The sequence below is a fragment of the Notamacropus eugenii genome, chromosome 2 (assembly GCF_028372415.1).
Source record: "Notamacropus eugenii isolate mMacEug1 chromosome 2, mMacEug1.pri_v2, whole genome shotgun sequence".
Lineage (NCBI taxonomy): Eukaryota > Metazoa > Chordata > Mammalia > Diprotodontia > Macropodidae > Notamacropus > Notamacropus eugenii.
Window position 1 is genome coordinate 426,023,387 of NC_092873.1, and position 16,463 is coordinate 426,039,849.

Genomic DNA, 16,463 nt, shown 5'->3' on the forward strand with positions numbered 1-16,463 from the left:
GCCGCCGCCGCTACCGCGGTGTTCCCCCCCACCCCTTCGGTGTCTCCTCGCTCCTGCTCAGCGGCGGCCCCTCATTCCCCGAGCGGGAGGTGGACCCGCGCTCCCGGACCCTCCACGCCGCTCCCAGCTCTCCGCCGCTCCGCTCCGCGCCGCCAAGTTCAAACCCCCCCTCCCCCACCCCGCCCGCCTGCCGGTCCACAGCCCACGGCCAACCCCCGCAGCGCCGCGACCGCTACAACTCGGGAGGGTGGCGGACACTGGGGAGGGTGTGCGCGCCCGCGCTCCTAGCCCGGAGTTCGCTCGGCCGGAGGGAGGGGCCTACGGCGGGGGAGGGGAAGAGGAGGAGGAAGAGGAGCTTGTGTCACTGACGAAAACCGCGAAGCTAATTAAGGCTCCAGGAGGTGGGGGGCGGGGAGCGGGCTAATAGGGGATAGAACCTATAAAGGGGTGGTGAACTAAACAGAAGTGACAGGCGCTACCCGCCAATGCAAACCGAAGCCACTGGAGAGAGGCGGGGCACGCCTAACAGTCAATCACACAGCTTAGGGTAGCACTTAGAAAAGCTGAAAAGAGACTAAGGCTGGACTAGGGAGGGCAGGGTAGGAGGGGAAAGAGGGAGGGGACGCTGTGTGACGGACATCTCTCTCAACCAATGACCGATGAAGGGAGGGAGGCGCGCTACCAGCGTCATAGCAGTGGAACCAACACTCCAGAGCGGGAGAAGGGAGGTACTGTCGCCCCCCAACACACACACGCACACAAACTCACATACACACACATACACACGTGTGTTCGCGTGTTAATTTTCCGGTAGCCAATGAAAGAACAGGGAGACTAGAAAGGGGTAGGGGGATTGGCTTTGCCGGACACTCTCCTCACCCCCTTCCCGCCCACCTCCTAGGCCCGCTGGCCAATGAGCGACTGAAGCGACTGACAGCAACCATAGGGACGGGCTCCCGGAGGAAAGAACGCCCGGTGATCCGTCACTTAGAAGGGCAGCCTCACGGTCCAGTCGGGGCGGGAGCGGGCACTGATTGACAGCCTGCGGGGAATCCTGGGGGAACGCGAGGGGAGGGAAAGGAAGGCTTCTAAGGGCGGGCGTTGGACATAAAAGCCTTCCCCAAAGTTTTTATGTGTGTTGGGGAATGCAGGCGCCTCCCCTTTCTCGGGCTCGTTAGGAGCACATGCGCTAGGTTCTGAAGCCACCGCACATCTTTCCAGAAAAGCCCCCAGGCTGACCTCCCCCGAACCGCTCTCTTGGACCGTACTAGAAGTTTTCCCCTTCTTTCCCCAACTCAAGGTCCTCAAATACTAACCAACCAGAGAGTTTTTAAAAACACAAAACTGCCCTGTTTATTCACAAACTTGCCGTATACCCTTGGCCCGACCTTGCTTCCAGCTCACTACACCTTCTCTCCAAACTGTCTTCTCCATAAGGTACAAACTCTTTAGCTAGGGCTTCAAAGCCTGACCTTTAAAGACCTTTCTAGTCCTTGTGGTATCATTCCCCTGGGAGGGGTTCTTTCCCTCAGGTGTCTAGATTTCAGGAGTCTGTGAACTTGGATGGAAAAAAATTGCACATTTATTTTCACTAACCTCTCACTGAAATTGAGCATTTCCTTCAATTATGCACAAAATCACCTTTATTCTAAGAGGGGATGCAACAGCTTCACTCCTCAAATTGTCAAAGGGTTCCATGACACACACACAAAAGTTTAAGAACCCCTGATATGACAGATCCATCCATTAAATAGATCAATCTATTCCCTTTTCCAAAATGTACCCTTGATTTTCCCACCTCTGATTTTCCTTCTACTTAAGGTACGGGCAGCTAGGTGGTGCAGTGGATAGAACACTGGGTTAAAGTCAAGAAGACCTGAATTCAAACCTGGCCTCGGACACTTGCTTGCAGTGCGACCCTGGGCTAGTTACTTAACCCTGTTTGCCTCAGTTTCCTCATCTGTAAATGAATAGGAAAAGGAAATGGCAAACCACTTCAGCATCTTTGCAAAGAAAACCCCAAATGGTCTCATGACAAATCAAACAGGACTCACCAACAATATAGGGGTTCTTAACCTAGGGTCAGTGAACTTGTCTTTTCTTGTAATATTTTGATACTTGCATTTCAATATATTTGGTTTCTTTTGTGATCCTATGTTATATGCTGTTGTGAAAAAGGGTCCAAAGTCTTTACCACAACACCAAAGAGGATACAATACAAAAAAAGTTAATAATCCTTGGCCTAGAACCTGCTTTTACTCCCCCAGTCTGCATCATTGGAGCTGAATCTGAAGGCAAGAGGACTTGGTTCAAATCAGAGGCAGCACATAGTACAGTGGATAAAAGGCTGTGCCTGGAGTCAGAAAGACCTAGATCTAATCCATTCTCAGACGCTGGTTCTGCAACCCTTGGTGAGTATTTAACCTCTGTCACCTCAGTTTCCTCAAATGTAAAATGGGGATAATAATAGTACCTCACAACCTAGTTGTTGCAAGGATCGGTTAAGATAACTGTAAAGTGATTAGCACAGTGCTGGCACACAGTAGATATTTAATGTTTATTTACTCCTCTTCATACCAAATCTCAGTTATGCCTCTTTCCTGTATCATCTTAGGCCAGTCTCTCTAGGCTTAAACTTCTTTATCTGTTAGATGAGTGAGGTTGGTCTATGACTCTAGGATCTCTTCCAACTCTAGATCTGTGACTCTATGATCTTATGAGGTATTTCAAAATGCTTGCTTTTCTTCATGACCCAGATCAAACTCTCCAAGATGTCTTCCCCACTGAGCCCAGTCCTACCTTTCATGACCATCTATTGCACACAGCTATCACACTCATATAGCAGTTAAAAATTGACTTGTGTTGTATTTATCAAGATTTGGGATATATAGTAGAAGAGACACTGGATCCAGAATAAGATGTCCTGAGTTCAAATTTGGCTGTGTTACTTACTATTTTTCAGACCTTGAACAAGTCACTTGAATGTCTCAGTTCTTTCACTTGCTACTTCCTAATTTAACACTTTCTTTCCAGGAATAGAGCCTTAGAGGGTGGTTGTTATCTTGGATTCTAGGGATAACCCTATGTGTGACTGTTCCTACAAATATAATTTCTGAGCCCCCATTGGTATGCTTCCCATAAACAGTAAGCCAGTAGATACAATGAACTCTTAGCCAAAGGCATTTACTAAGAAGATAAAGTAAAATTATACCTACAAAACATTTACTCCATAAATCTGGGGCATACTCTCCCCTCAAATACACCCAGCTTCAACAGGAAAAATAGGCTTAACACTTGCAGCACAATGGTAATGAGACCCATACATTAAGGAAGCCATATGATCTATAGCCATATAATCCTATGATCTAAAGTTTTTATTTTTTCCTTCTAGACTGTGAAGTCTTAGAGGATGTTCATATTTTCTTTATCATGATCTAATTTCTTACACATTGTATTTAATAATTTAAAAAATGTCTGATTCTTGGTCTCCTTTATAATATCTATTTTCATTTAGGGCTTTTTGGATATTATTTTATGCCAGTTCCAAGATCACTGCTATGTAATATTATCTTTTGGTAATGAAGAAAGAACCATTGTCATGAATTTAGAACAAAGGGATCTTAGATCCCATTTATTCCAGCCTCCTTATAGATAAGAGAATTGAGACCCAGAGGGATTAAATGGTTTGCTCATGGTCACAAAAGTAAGGGGCTGATTCCATTTCAGCCCTATACCACCAAAGTTGAAGGAGAATTCTACAAAGAGTCAGAAGTCCCTGTTCTGCCACTTATTAGCTGTTAGCCAAGTTACTTACCCCCTCTAGTACCTCATTTTTATTAAAAACTCTGATCTCTTAAGCCCATGAATTTTATTATACTTAAATAGAATATGAGACAAAACATATTTAAGAGAGGGAATATGGTTCAGTAGAAAGAAAACTGGTCTTGCACTTAGAAGAAACCCAGGTTTAAATCCTTCTTTTGTCACTTAACTAGCTGTGTAAATATAGGCAAGTCACTAAAAATCTTGGAACTTCAATTTCTTCATTTTTAAAATGGGGAAATTATATTTGTTCTACTTACTTCAGGGTAGTTCTGAGGAAATTGCTTTGTAAATGTTCAAGCACTGTCTTAATCTGAGTTGTTATACAACAGAAAACACACAAATATAGTACATAACTAGTTGCAGATGTATAAAGCTACATTTATAAGTGTTGGGATGGAGTTGTTGGAAAAACTGGAGTAAATAGAAATGAGTTGGAATTAGTCTGGGAAAACTTTTTTGGAAGAGATGATTTTAAAGTAGAATTTTAAAGGAAGAGAGTATGTTCCAGACAGAGAAAGTCAGGATTCTATTGGATAAATTAGTAATTATCCATCAGAGGAAATTATAATCCCTGTGGACAAAACTGAAAATGTGGTATGTGTATGTGCCTACATGTGTAAGCACGTTAAGGAAAAATACTCTCCAGCACCCCTCCCCCATTTAGCCAGCCACATGTTTTTTGGTCTACTTTGAGGATATCTGCTTCTGTAACAGAAGTATTTCAGTGATTTCCATTACACATGACATTTCCCCTAGATCTGATACTGATTCTGATAATAAAAAGGAGTTCAGGTAGGGTGGAGGGAAGGAGGGCCATGCTAGAGTTGGCAAATACCTCTAGCATATTTCAGTATATGTGGCAGATTGAAAATAGGGAAATGGAACAACTACGATAATCTGTATAATACTTTGTGGCCACAAAGCATTTTTACACTATCTCATTTGATTTGCAACACCACCCTGGGAGACAACAGTTGCAAGTATTTGTGTAATAAGAGTCATCCCAAGGAGCATGCTCAGAGATACTCTTCTTTGTTCTGTTTTTGACAGTACAGGATCTTTGGGGTGTGCTTTCCACTACATAGTGCCCCAGTACTGTAAAACACTTGTCATTTTGGTATGATACGGCATAAACAAAGAAGTATCATGATTGTCTCTATATCCCATGACAACAACCAGGAGACAGGAGCCTGCATCAGTTGAAACAAGAGACTGCTTTTGGTTCAGTTTCTTTGCTTCTACTCTCCCCCATGACAGGTACTTTATAATATTTTTAAACTCCCACGAGAAAGTAGAAGGTTAGGCCATGAACAGAGCACTGGGCCTGTAGGAAGGAAGACCTCAGTTCAAATTTTATCTCAAACACTAACCCTAGACAAGTCACTTAACTATCTGCCTCAGTTTCTTCTAATGTAAAATGGAGATAATAATAGTGCTTATCTCCCGGGGTTGTTGTGAGGATCAAATGAGACAATATTTGTAAAGTGTTAAGCACAGTGTCTGGCATGTATACACTTAAATAATTGTTTCTTTCTTTTTCTCACCCCCATTCCCACATGGAACACAGACTCAACTAAGTGAGTTTGGGCTATAGCTGTCTTTTTTCACTTTGTTTCCTTTTCTGAGTAGGTGACTGGGCATCAACCTCAGGGAGGATCTGTCTAGGCTTAGAGATAACCTTGTAAGTACAAAAGGTCTGAAGTCCTAGATCTATTGAAAGAAGCTGACTGGTAGCAAGGAGTTTCTTCATCCAGAAAGATAACCACTAACATGAAGAGGATTGGCCCTGACCAGACCCATTTTACCACAAATATGTACTGGGAGTTGTTTTGAAAAGGTAAAATGTAAAATGCCTAATCAGCAGTCCTGAAAGCTTCTTTATCTTCTTTTAAGGTTTAAGTGTCACCCTCCTAGCAGATTTTTAACAGTAGTTACAAATTTTTACTGAATTCTGTTTTAAGTCATTATGTTTTATACTTAGCATTTCTTTTGTACATAGGAATAAAATGCCTGTCCCATACCTGATTCATGTTGTACATTGAATACTTTTTCATTCACCCCTTTGGGTAGACCTAGAGTTGAGCCATAATTTAAAGTTAAAATAATATCCCTATGGTACTATGGTGGAAACTTGAATTGCAGAAGAGCAAAATTGCAGAAGAAAAAAAGAATCTAAATCCTCTCATTGGAGCCTAGGCTCCAGAAGTGAATCCAGTGCTATTGAATGCTTTTATCTAGAGAAGAGGGATTTCCTTATGGAGAGGAGCAGGAACAACGCCCTAGTCCCAGTCCACTCAGTGGCAGATGCTTATCTGTTACTTCAGCACCGCCCCCCCCCATTTTGTAAATGGGGAAGTCAATATAACCCTTAAAGAGAAGAATATCCATGAGTTGCTTCATATATATAATATGTGTTTTGTGTGTATATTTTTCATTTATGTATCTTTCAATGTGTATGTGTGTGTGTGTGTGTGTGTGTGTTTTATTTTTGTATCTTTCATTTTGGCTTTGTTGTTTTAAACCAGGCTTGTAGATAGACATCAACTTTGAAATGTTGTAACCTTTCCATCTCACCTTAACTAGCTTTCTTGCCTCTCATGTCAAGAAGCATTATCAAAAAATAGTTCTAATAGTCTGAGTTATATTTTCAGTACTTTTTGATTTTTTAAAACATTCCAATGTTTTTTCATGTTCAGAACTTTCATTGCTATATTAATTTGCACAGTTGTTTTACATATGCATATCTATGTCTTCCTTTCCTCCTTCAGAAAAACTGAAAAGAATTAAGAGAACAGCTAGAAAACATGAGAAAAGTTTAAAGGAATTAGATTTCTTTTCTTTAGAAATGAGAAAGCTTAGGGGTGATTTAATTTCTGTTTCCAAGGACAGTGTGTGAAAAGGCCTTGATGAGAATGATCAAATTATTCTCCTTGTCTGTGAAATATTAAACAAGAGGATATGAACTTTAATTTAAAGCAGAAGATATTGCTGTTAGATATAGTGAACTTCTTTCCTGTTAGGTGGCAAAACAGCTGACGGGGCTACTGAGTCAGCTTATGGAGACTCCCTCTCTGAAAGCATTCAGCAAAAGAAAAAAACAACCACTGGCCCTGATGGTTGAAACATTCATGTATTCAATTCACCAATGCCTACCTACTATGTACAAGGCACTATGCTTTTGGATTCCAGGGATGGGGGTGGGGGTAGGCAGGGAGGGTGGTGAGGGAAGGAATAAGTCAAAAAGTATGAATAGAATTTCATGAAGAGCACATAGACTCATGGATGATAGGCCTATAATGGGTAATTAAGGGGAAACGTAGGGATGTTTGGACAACATTCCAAATGTGAATGGATGATATCATGGAAAGCAACCACTATGATCCACAGAATGTTCCCTGGTAGCTCTTTCGCACAGAAAATGTTCTTATTTGCCTGCTAGAATGGAAGGAGTTATTCGCTGAGATCTCTCTGAGTCCCATAATTCTATGTTCTCTCTTGTGTCTGGCTTGAAGTTTTTTCATGATAATCCATTTCACTTTCAGAAATGGTTCCTTGATTTGCAATCTCACTTCTGGTGCTTCCCATTAGTCTTTCATAAAGGTCAATGTGGGAGCCAGATATTCTCTCCATTCCCTTTTCCTGCTACCTTCTCTAGATTTTTGTTTTAATGGAACTGAAAAGAAAGGTACTTTCAATACCAAGACCTTTCTTAATCAGTGACATGAATCCTATAATGTTGCTTATTTGGGGCTACAGTGTCTGGTTCTTAAAAGTGAAATTATAGTTTGTAGAGGGACATATATATATATATATATATATATATATACCATCTTTTAAATCAAGTTGGAATCAGATAAGAAACTCAAACAAGGAATATCTCAGAGGACAAATGATGGAATTATAGTTGGAGAACTCAAAGCAACTCAGATAAATTAGTCAACAAATACTTATTGAGTTTCTACAATGTTCAAGGAGTATGCTAGATTAGGCACCATTCTAGGGCTTATATGAGATGCATAGAATGCAGTCCCAGCCCTGAAAAAGTTTATAATATCATTGAAGAGCTAAGACAGATGAAAAGATAATTGTGGATGTGAGGCAATAGATGATATGACTGAGAAATGGTTTAGACAGTATGAACTCAGGGAATTCAGAGAAGGGGGAAAGCATTTTGCATAGAGGTAGCCAGGATATGCTTCCCAGAAAAGGTGGCAAGTGAACTTTATGTGGAAATGTGAATAGAATTTCAGTAGACAGAAAAGAATGGGAGGAATGTTCCAGGAGGGCCAGATAGCATGATAGTGATACAGCCGATATGGGTTCTTTGGTATTTTTTTTTGGTCCAAGCAGAGTATTACTGTGAAATTTGCTAGGCACTTCCTTAGACTGCCCCCTCTCACTGCATTGGATGGACTGTCCATTGTTCAAAGCAGGTTAAAGGGGATACAAATGCGAAGGGGCTTCTTCACCTTAAAGTACTAAACATTTGCACATATGAGTAAGTTTGTGGAGCTGATCGTACTATCTTTGATACTTTTCTGAGATTGGATCTCCTACCTCCCCCCTTGTCCAGAGGAGGAAAAAAATAATCTTAACTTATTAAATATCCTTTTCCTGTTTTAGTATTGGTTCACATGGGGGGTGGGGGGTTTGCAGTCTGTCCATCCACATGAAAACCTAAGTAAGGAACTAGGAAAACAACTTGTAACAACAACGTTGTATAAATGAAGAATTTCAAAAGACTTAAGTCTGATCAGCCCAGTGATCAACTGTATCTATTTTATCATCCCTTACAACCAACACACTGGAATGTTTTCTCTGGATCTTTTAATATTTTGTCATTACTGGTACAATATCAGGATATCCATTCTGGCTCTCTTGACTTAACTGTCCTACAAATCCTCTACCCTTCATTTCTCTCCCAAGACTTCACTAGCTACTAACTAGCTCTAATAGCTCCACTCTCCCCTTTTTCCCCTTTTTGCCCCTTGATGAATCAATTCAACTCTATACTAACCCCTTCTCCTGAGTCCCTTGCCCCCTAATCAAAATGCCAATTGTACCCTGCCAAGCCTCAGTCTTGTATTACTCTCACCATCTACTGCCTTCACTCCTACACATGGACTGCTGAATGAAGGTGAAGAAAATCATGCAACTACACATTTATACCACATAAATTTATTTTGCATAATCTCAACTGGGCCCTCATTCCTGTTAGGCAATCCTTTTACATTTCCCTAATCAACTCACTATTCCACTTTCTACAGACTCTTCCAGATCTTTTCATGCCTCCTCAAACCTCCAGTGTGGCTCCTCTTCTCACTTCCTCAGCTTGAGAATCTTACCTCACATTTTGCTGAAAAGATCTCACGGTCTCCTGTCCTCTTTACCTCATATCATTCAGGTGCTTTCTACCATTGTCTACTCCTTCATTCCTGGCTCGCACAAAGAGATGACCCTTCTCCTTGTCAAGGCAAACCCCTCTACTTGCATAAGTTATATCATTCCATCCTGTCTCCTCCAACAGATTACGTCCTTCTATCATCCCTACTTGCTCACTTTTCTTCTATCTCACCTTATCTACTGGCTGCTTCCCTACTGTCTACAAACCTGTCTATGCCTCCTCATCTTCAAAAAACCCTCACTTGATCCTTCCATCCCTACCAACTATTATTCCATATATCTTCTGCCTTTTGTGGTTAAAATCCTACAGAAGGAGATGCCTCCACTTCTTTTCCTCTTTTTCTCTTAATTATCTACAATTTGACTTCCAATCTTATCATTCAACTACAATTGTTCTTTCTAGAGTTATCAAATGGCAATTTAATTGCCAATTACAATGGGCTTTTATCAAACCATGTCTTTCTTGAACTCTCAGCAGTCTTTGACATTATTAATCACCCTCTTCTCCTTGATACTCTCTTTTCTCTAAAATTTCAGGACACTACTCACTCCTAGTTCTCCTCCTGCCTTTTGACCACTTCTCAGTCTCCTTTTTTGGATCTTTATCCACATCATGTCCACTAACTGTAGGTGTCACATAGGGCTTTGTCCTGAGTCCTCTTATCTTCTCCCTTTATTCTACCTAACTTGGTAATTTCAGCAGGACCCATGTATTCAATTATCAACTCTATGCTAATAATTCTCAAATCTACTTATTTAGCCCTACCTTTACAGATGACCATTAGAGTTTCGCATTGCCAACTGCTTATCAGACATCTTGAACCATATGTCCAGTAGACATCTTAAATTCAAAATGTCCAAAACTTGACTCATATCTTTCCCTTCAAACACTCCCCCTTTCCAAACCTCCCTATTACAGTAAGAGCACCACCATATTCCCAGTCTTCCAGGTTTGCAGTATGGGTTTCATCCTCCAGTTCTCACTCTCTCTCTCTCCCCATATCCATTCTATTGGCAAATTACCTTTGCAACACCTTTCCGATACACCTCCTTCTCTCCTCTGACTCTGCTACCACACTGGTGCCTCCTCACATCCAAGTTATTATAATAACCTGCTGGTTGGTCTTCAGGCCACAAGTCTCTCCCCATTCCAGTCCATCTTCCACTCGGCCATCAAAGTGACTTTCCTAAAGTGAATATCTGAACATGTCACCTCCTTCTCTTTACTCACTAAGCTGAAGTGACTCCCTGTCACCTCAACATTTGTTTGGTATTCAAAGCCATTTCATAAACTAACACCACCCCCTTCCTAGCCTTCATACACCTTATACCCTACTAAATACTCTCTGATCCAATGACACTGTCCTCCTTGCAGTTCCTTTAATATAACTCCCATTTCTTAGCTCCAGGTATTTTCTCTGGCTGTCTCGCCATACCTAGAATGCTCTCTCTTTTCATCTCCCCCTCCTGGCTTTCCTGGCTTCCTTCAAGTCCCACCTGAAATCTCATCTGGGAATAACTTCCAGATCTCAAATTATAAAGCCACAGTCATAAAAATCATCTAATATTAAGCTAGATCAGCTGAACAGACTAGACAAGGAAAAATCAGGAGCAACTGAACTCAATAACCTAAGATCTGATAAAGCAGAAAACAGAAATCACTAAGTAAAAAGTCCTTACTTAATGCAAACTTCTGGGAAAACTGGAAAGCCATCTGGCAGAAATTAGGTTTAGCTCACACTGTTACACCATTCTCCACAATACATTCCAAACGGATATGTGACCTTAATATTAAAGATTATAATAAAAATTTTAAAAGAAAAGCAGATAATATAGCTCTCATAGCTATGGATGGCAGATGTATTCTTAACCTAACAAGAGATAGGGACAATTACAAAAGATAAAATAGATTACTTTGATCATATGAAATTGAAAAACTTTGCAGAGAAAAAAATTAATGTACCTAGGATGAGGAAAGTGATTGAATGAGGGAAAAAATTAGATCAAATTTCTCTGATAAGGGTTTCCTATGTATATATATGCACATATACATACATACACATATATATGTATATTAATACATACATGTATATGAATAATAGTCATTCCTCAGAAGTTTAGTGGTCAGAGGATATGAATGGTTATCAAAAGAAGAATTGCAAAGCTTTCACAACCACATAAAAGAATGTTCCAAAATACTAAGAGAAATGAAAATCAAAACCAACCTGAGGTTTTAGCTTACATCCTAAATATTTGCAAAAATGGCAATATTTCATGTTTGAGGGTTGTAGAATGATAGGCACATTTATGCATTGTTGGTAGAGCTACAAAATGGTACAACCATTTTGGAAAATAATTTGGAATTATGTAAATAAAATGACTAAAATGTCCATACCCTTTGAATCAGAGATACCTTTATTAGGTTATACCCTAAGAAAGCCATTGTTCAGAAGAAAGTTTCCAAATATGCCAAAATATTTTTATTACTCTGCTGTAAGAAATGATACGTGTAACAAATACAGAGTAGCATGAGAACTATGTGAGCACTAATGAATAGCGAAATAAACCTAGTGAAGAAAACAATACATACAGTAACTTCGACAATCTAAATGGAAAGAACTACACACTAAGGAATCAAAAGTGAATATAACAAAATTACAAAGATCAAACAGGATTCAAATGAAGAAATATGAAAAGGCATTCCCAGCCTACCCGTTTCTGGACATGGAAAGTCCACAGGTGTTACACATTATACAGGTTTTCAGACTTTTTCAATGTATGGATCAATTAAACTGATCCCTCCTCCCCCAAGATTATTGTTATATGAGATGGCTCTTTGGGAGGAAGAAAGGAATACTTGGGATAACTATGATGATGTAAGAAACAGAAGTGAAACTTTTACAAAACCTATGAAAACATTTAAAAACATAAAGTTCTAAACTTTATAAAAACTTACTTTAAAAAATTGAAACCCCACATTCTAAAGGCAACCTTTCCCAATCTCTCTCAATTCCAGTATCTTCTCTCTGTTGATTATTTCCTATTTATCTCGAGTATAGTTTGTTTATTAGTGGTTGTTTGCATATTGTCTCCCCCATTAGATTATGAGCTCCTTGAGAGCAGACCGTCTTTTGCCTTTCTTTGTGTCTTTAGCATTTAGCACATTGTCTATACTAAGGCACATAATGGGTGCTTAATAAATGCTTATGGACCGACTGGCTTTCCTGCCTACATCTGTTCTTGATAATGTCTTTCATGCTACTTTATTCTCAAAAAAAATTTCTTTTAAGTAACAGGTTACTCCTATATATATATATATATATATATATATATATACACTGTTGAATGCCCAATTGCTTTTTTGAAGTTGTCCAGACTGGAATAAGAGTAATAAACACATGCCAGGATGAAAAAGAAATTTGGGAACAGAATATTGGTCAACTTGGCGGATCTGCATCTTAGAAATTATGAGGTTGAGAAATTTGGGTGGGTAAAGCAAATAGAAAAGTTTATAGAGGCCTGACCAGAAAGGAAAGTTGTTTGGGTCTATACTTATATGATCTATAAATATATACTTTAGTATATATTTATATATATATACTATATATATACTTTATATAGTCTATAAAATATATTATATTTTATAGTCTTTGATACAGCAGATACATAGATCAGATTATCACACTGAAGGGAAGGAAGAGTCCCTGAGAAAGAGTTGTAAGGTAAGAAAGGGTCTGGGAACAGAACTCTGAGAGATGCCCACCCACAGGAAAAGGAGAATGAAGTACTGATACAGAAAAAGCTAGAACAGATGGGTTGCTAAAATGAAAACAAAAAATTCTATGAATGCCTAGGGAGGAAGGAGGCAAAGAAGAGGAAGAAATGATCTGTGTCTGTATGAGTGAAATAATGATTAGAAAGAAAAAACAATTTGGTTTGGCCAGGAGACAATTGATTATTTGATTTTAGAATGAGAAGTTTCATCAACACACAAGTCAAACAGAATGAAGGTCACATTATGAATGAGGGCAGATTTTAAAAAAAAGTAGGAGATACCAAGAAAGCAGGAATGCAGAAAAACAGAAACCAGGAGTGCAATAAGGGTAAGGGGATGAGTATGGGAAAAGTATGATGGAAGGAGAGAGCATTAGAGTGGGAAAATGGAATTTGGAGGAAAAGAAGTTGGGAATAACGTATAGGAAGGCAATATAAGAATTAAAAATCAGGGTAATTTTTCTTAAATTAGTCTCCCTTTCCCTTCATACTAGTAACAACCTCTGAAAAGGCTTGGCTGCCACAAAAACCTTGGGAATTGTAGTTCTTCCAATCTTCATGAGCATCCCAAAGCCTTGCCAGAGGTTGTTACATACTTATCCCTTCCACACTGCAAGGGTTTGGTGCAATCTGGAAAATCCATGCAAAATTTTTTGGCTTTCTCTTTGTACCAGAGAAGACATCTGAATTGTTATGATATTAAAAGATAAAATATATTGACATTATACAATACTACACATATAATTTATGCATTTCTGTGTATTTAAACTTTTTCTGTGTCATCTTCTGGCCTTTGGGTGTCATTTGTAACTTCTGCAAAACTTTCCTAAATTCCCATTTAATTTCTTCTGCCAACCCATGATATATTGAAACTAGGACAGAGAAAGTTGTGATATGGAAAGGATAACTACTAGACTAGGATCTTATCACTTTACCTCAGGAGTACTGCCTCCCAACTGGTTTCATTGACTCAATTTAGTTTAATTTAATTAGCTTTTAGAAAAAGTTATTCATCATGTGGGTGTAATAAGAACAATTGATACAAAACATTTCCCCTACAAAAACCCAGGGTACATTATCCCCCTGCATTTCTAAGGATCCTGGGGAAAGTGGGCTCAAACATAAAGAAGAAAGATAGTGAGGCACATGTATATAGAACATACAGGACAAAGGAATACTTCATTAAGTTCTGGCACTACCTTTTCTTTCTTTGTGTAACATTACTAAAGTTGCCCTTAGGAGCAGCTCTCTGTTGGGTTGTGAGAATAGGTCCCTTTTTAGAATACATAGCCAGCATTCTCTCCATTATTAAGATGAGGTGGGGAGGGGAGAATCATACTTCCTGAAGCTTCTTTCTCCCTTGGATGACTATCCTCTTGTATTCATTTGTTGAGTTTGTTCATGCTTGTCCTTGATATATATGTCTGCTGGATGTATTGTCTCCAACTGACCTCTTCCCTCTGATGACATAGTCAAGTAAAGGGGTCCCTTTTCTCCTATCTCAATCTGTCTAATCCATCCTTTATACTACCACCAAATTAGCTTTCCTAAAAACCACTATTATCATATAGCAGCTCTCCTCAAAAACTTTTCAGTGTTGGAACACTCCAAGGAAGATTGAATGACTATCCCACAGAAGCCTGTGGCCAGGCAAGTTGTTGCTTGGCCCCACCTGGGAAGACCAGTCATTAACCTCTACGTTTGACATCTCAGATCCTAAAGACTGCCTTGCCTCTGGTAACTTTTGTCCTTTCGTTCCTCTTTCTTGCTGTAAGTTGTGGTTCCTGTTTCTGATGTGTGACTATTTTCTGCAGCACAGGTCTTGCCTCACCTTGGAGTTCTACTTGTGAAATAATTATAGTTGTCTTTTTGTAGTCTTTATGAGTACAACATGCTCTACATGCATGATCTCATTTGATTCTCACAATAACTCCAAGATGAAAGTAGCATAACTTACTCCTCCTATAGATTAGGAAGGAGGCACAAAAAGGAGGAATGAATTGCTTTTGTCAGGCAGCTAAAGTAGAGATAGTGATGTTGAGATTCAAAATCAAATCTTCTGATGACATCCACTAGGTTACATAGGTTACGTAACTACTTGTCCTATGTAGGTTCTGTCCTACCTCCCTGCCTGCCTTGTCTCAAACCCTAAGTGTTTACTTTGGTTCTCCTGATTCTGGCTTGTGGCTTTACTTGTCTTTTATTTTTCAACTTAATTTATTTTATTCTGAACTTAAGAAATAAAACAACCATTTTCCTAGCATGGTAGAATAGGGGAAAAAAAGATGATTATATATGAAACTGCAAACTATTATGTATAATTTGCTATTCCTTTTAAATATATAATAAAGTTATCGTGTAACTCTTCCCCCTTTTTTTCTTCCTTTCCCCTGCCTCCTTTACCATTAGGCACAAACACGTATACACACATATGTACACACATATACATATTATATATATGGATACACACACACACATATAAAACCATTCTATATACCCTTCTATTTATCAGGTTTTTTTCCTGGATACAGATGGTATCTTCCTTCATATGGCCTTTGTAGTTAATTTGAGTATTTATAATAGTTAAAATGACTTACTCAAAGTTGCTCTTAAAACAATTACTCTTCATTATTTCATGCAAGTCTATCCCTGTTTTTCTAAGATCATCAAGCTCATCATCTTTTATAGCACGGTAGTATTCCATCACTATCATAAACCACAAATTGTGTCTTGTCCCAGTTTTATGCACATCTGAGCCTCATAGTGGTTAGAAAAATTGCAAGAGATCAACTCAGGAAAAGGAAATTATCCCTTGTGAGCGTCATCTAAAGAGGAAGATGTAGGAGAAAGTTTGAGATAACAATGAAGGTCAGAAAGGAGTTGATGTAGGAAGCAAGGAAGAGTTGTTTTGTTAAGATGGGAACCAGGATTAAGGAGGAAAATATAAAAACTACTGCCCTAGGACATGGCTGATCCTCATTCTTCCCATACCCCCTCCAACAGTCATTATTTCCAGCCACACCCATCTCTAGAAAGTGACACATTGCCCCATACATCTGAAAACTTATTTTACAATCAGTGAGTCTTCCCCCTGGCATCCCAGTCTGCTTATTCCAGGACATGAGAATTTCCTTCCCCTCATTCTGTCAGCCTTCTCTACATACATATGTTTAAAGACCTTTGGAAATTTCACCTCTTCCAGGAAGCCATTCCTGCCTGGCTAAAAATGAGGTAGCAAACATTCCCTCAGCCTTTCTGTTCTTCTGAATAAGTAATGCAAAATGTCTCATTCTGGTCTCTCTAGTAAACAATGAGTACTTTTTTATCTTGTGCACAGTCACACAGTTCAGTGTCATAGGTTTGCCCCCTGCTTGGGCAAGTTAGTCTTTAAGCTGCCGAGTTGGTGCCAGAGGTCCCAGAGGGGACAGAGCCACAAAGCATGCAAGTGCTCTCCATCTCCA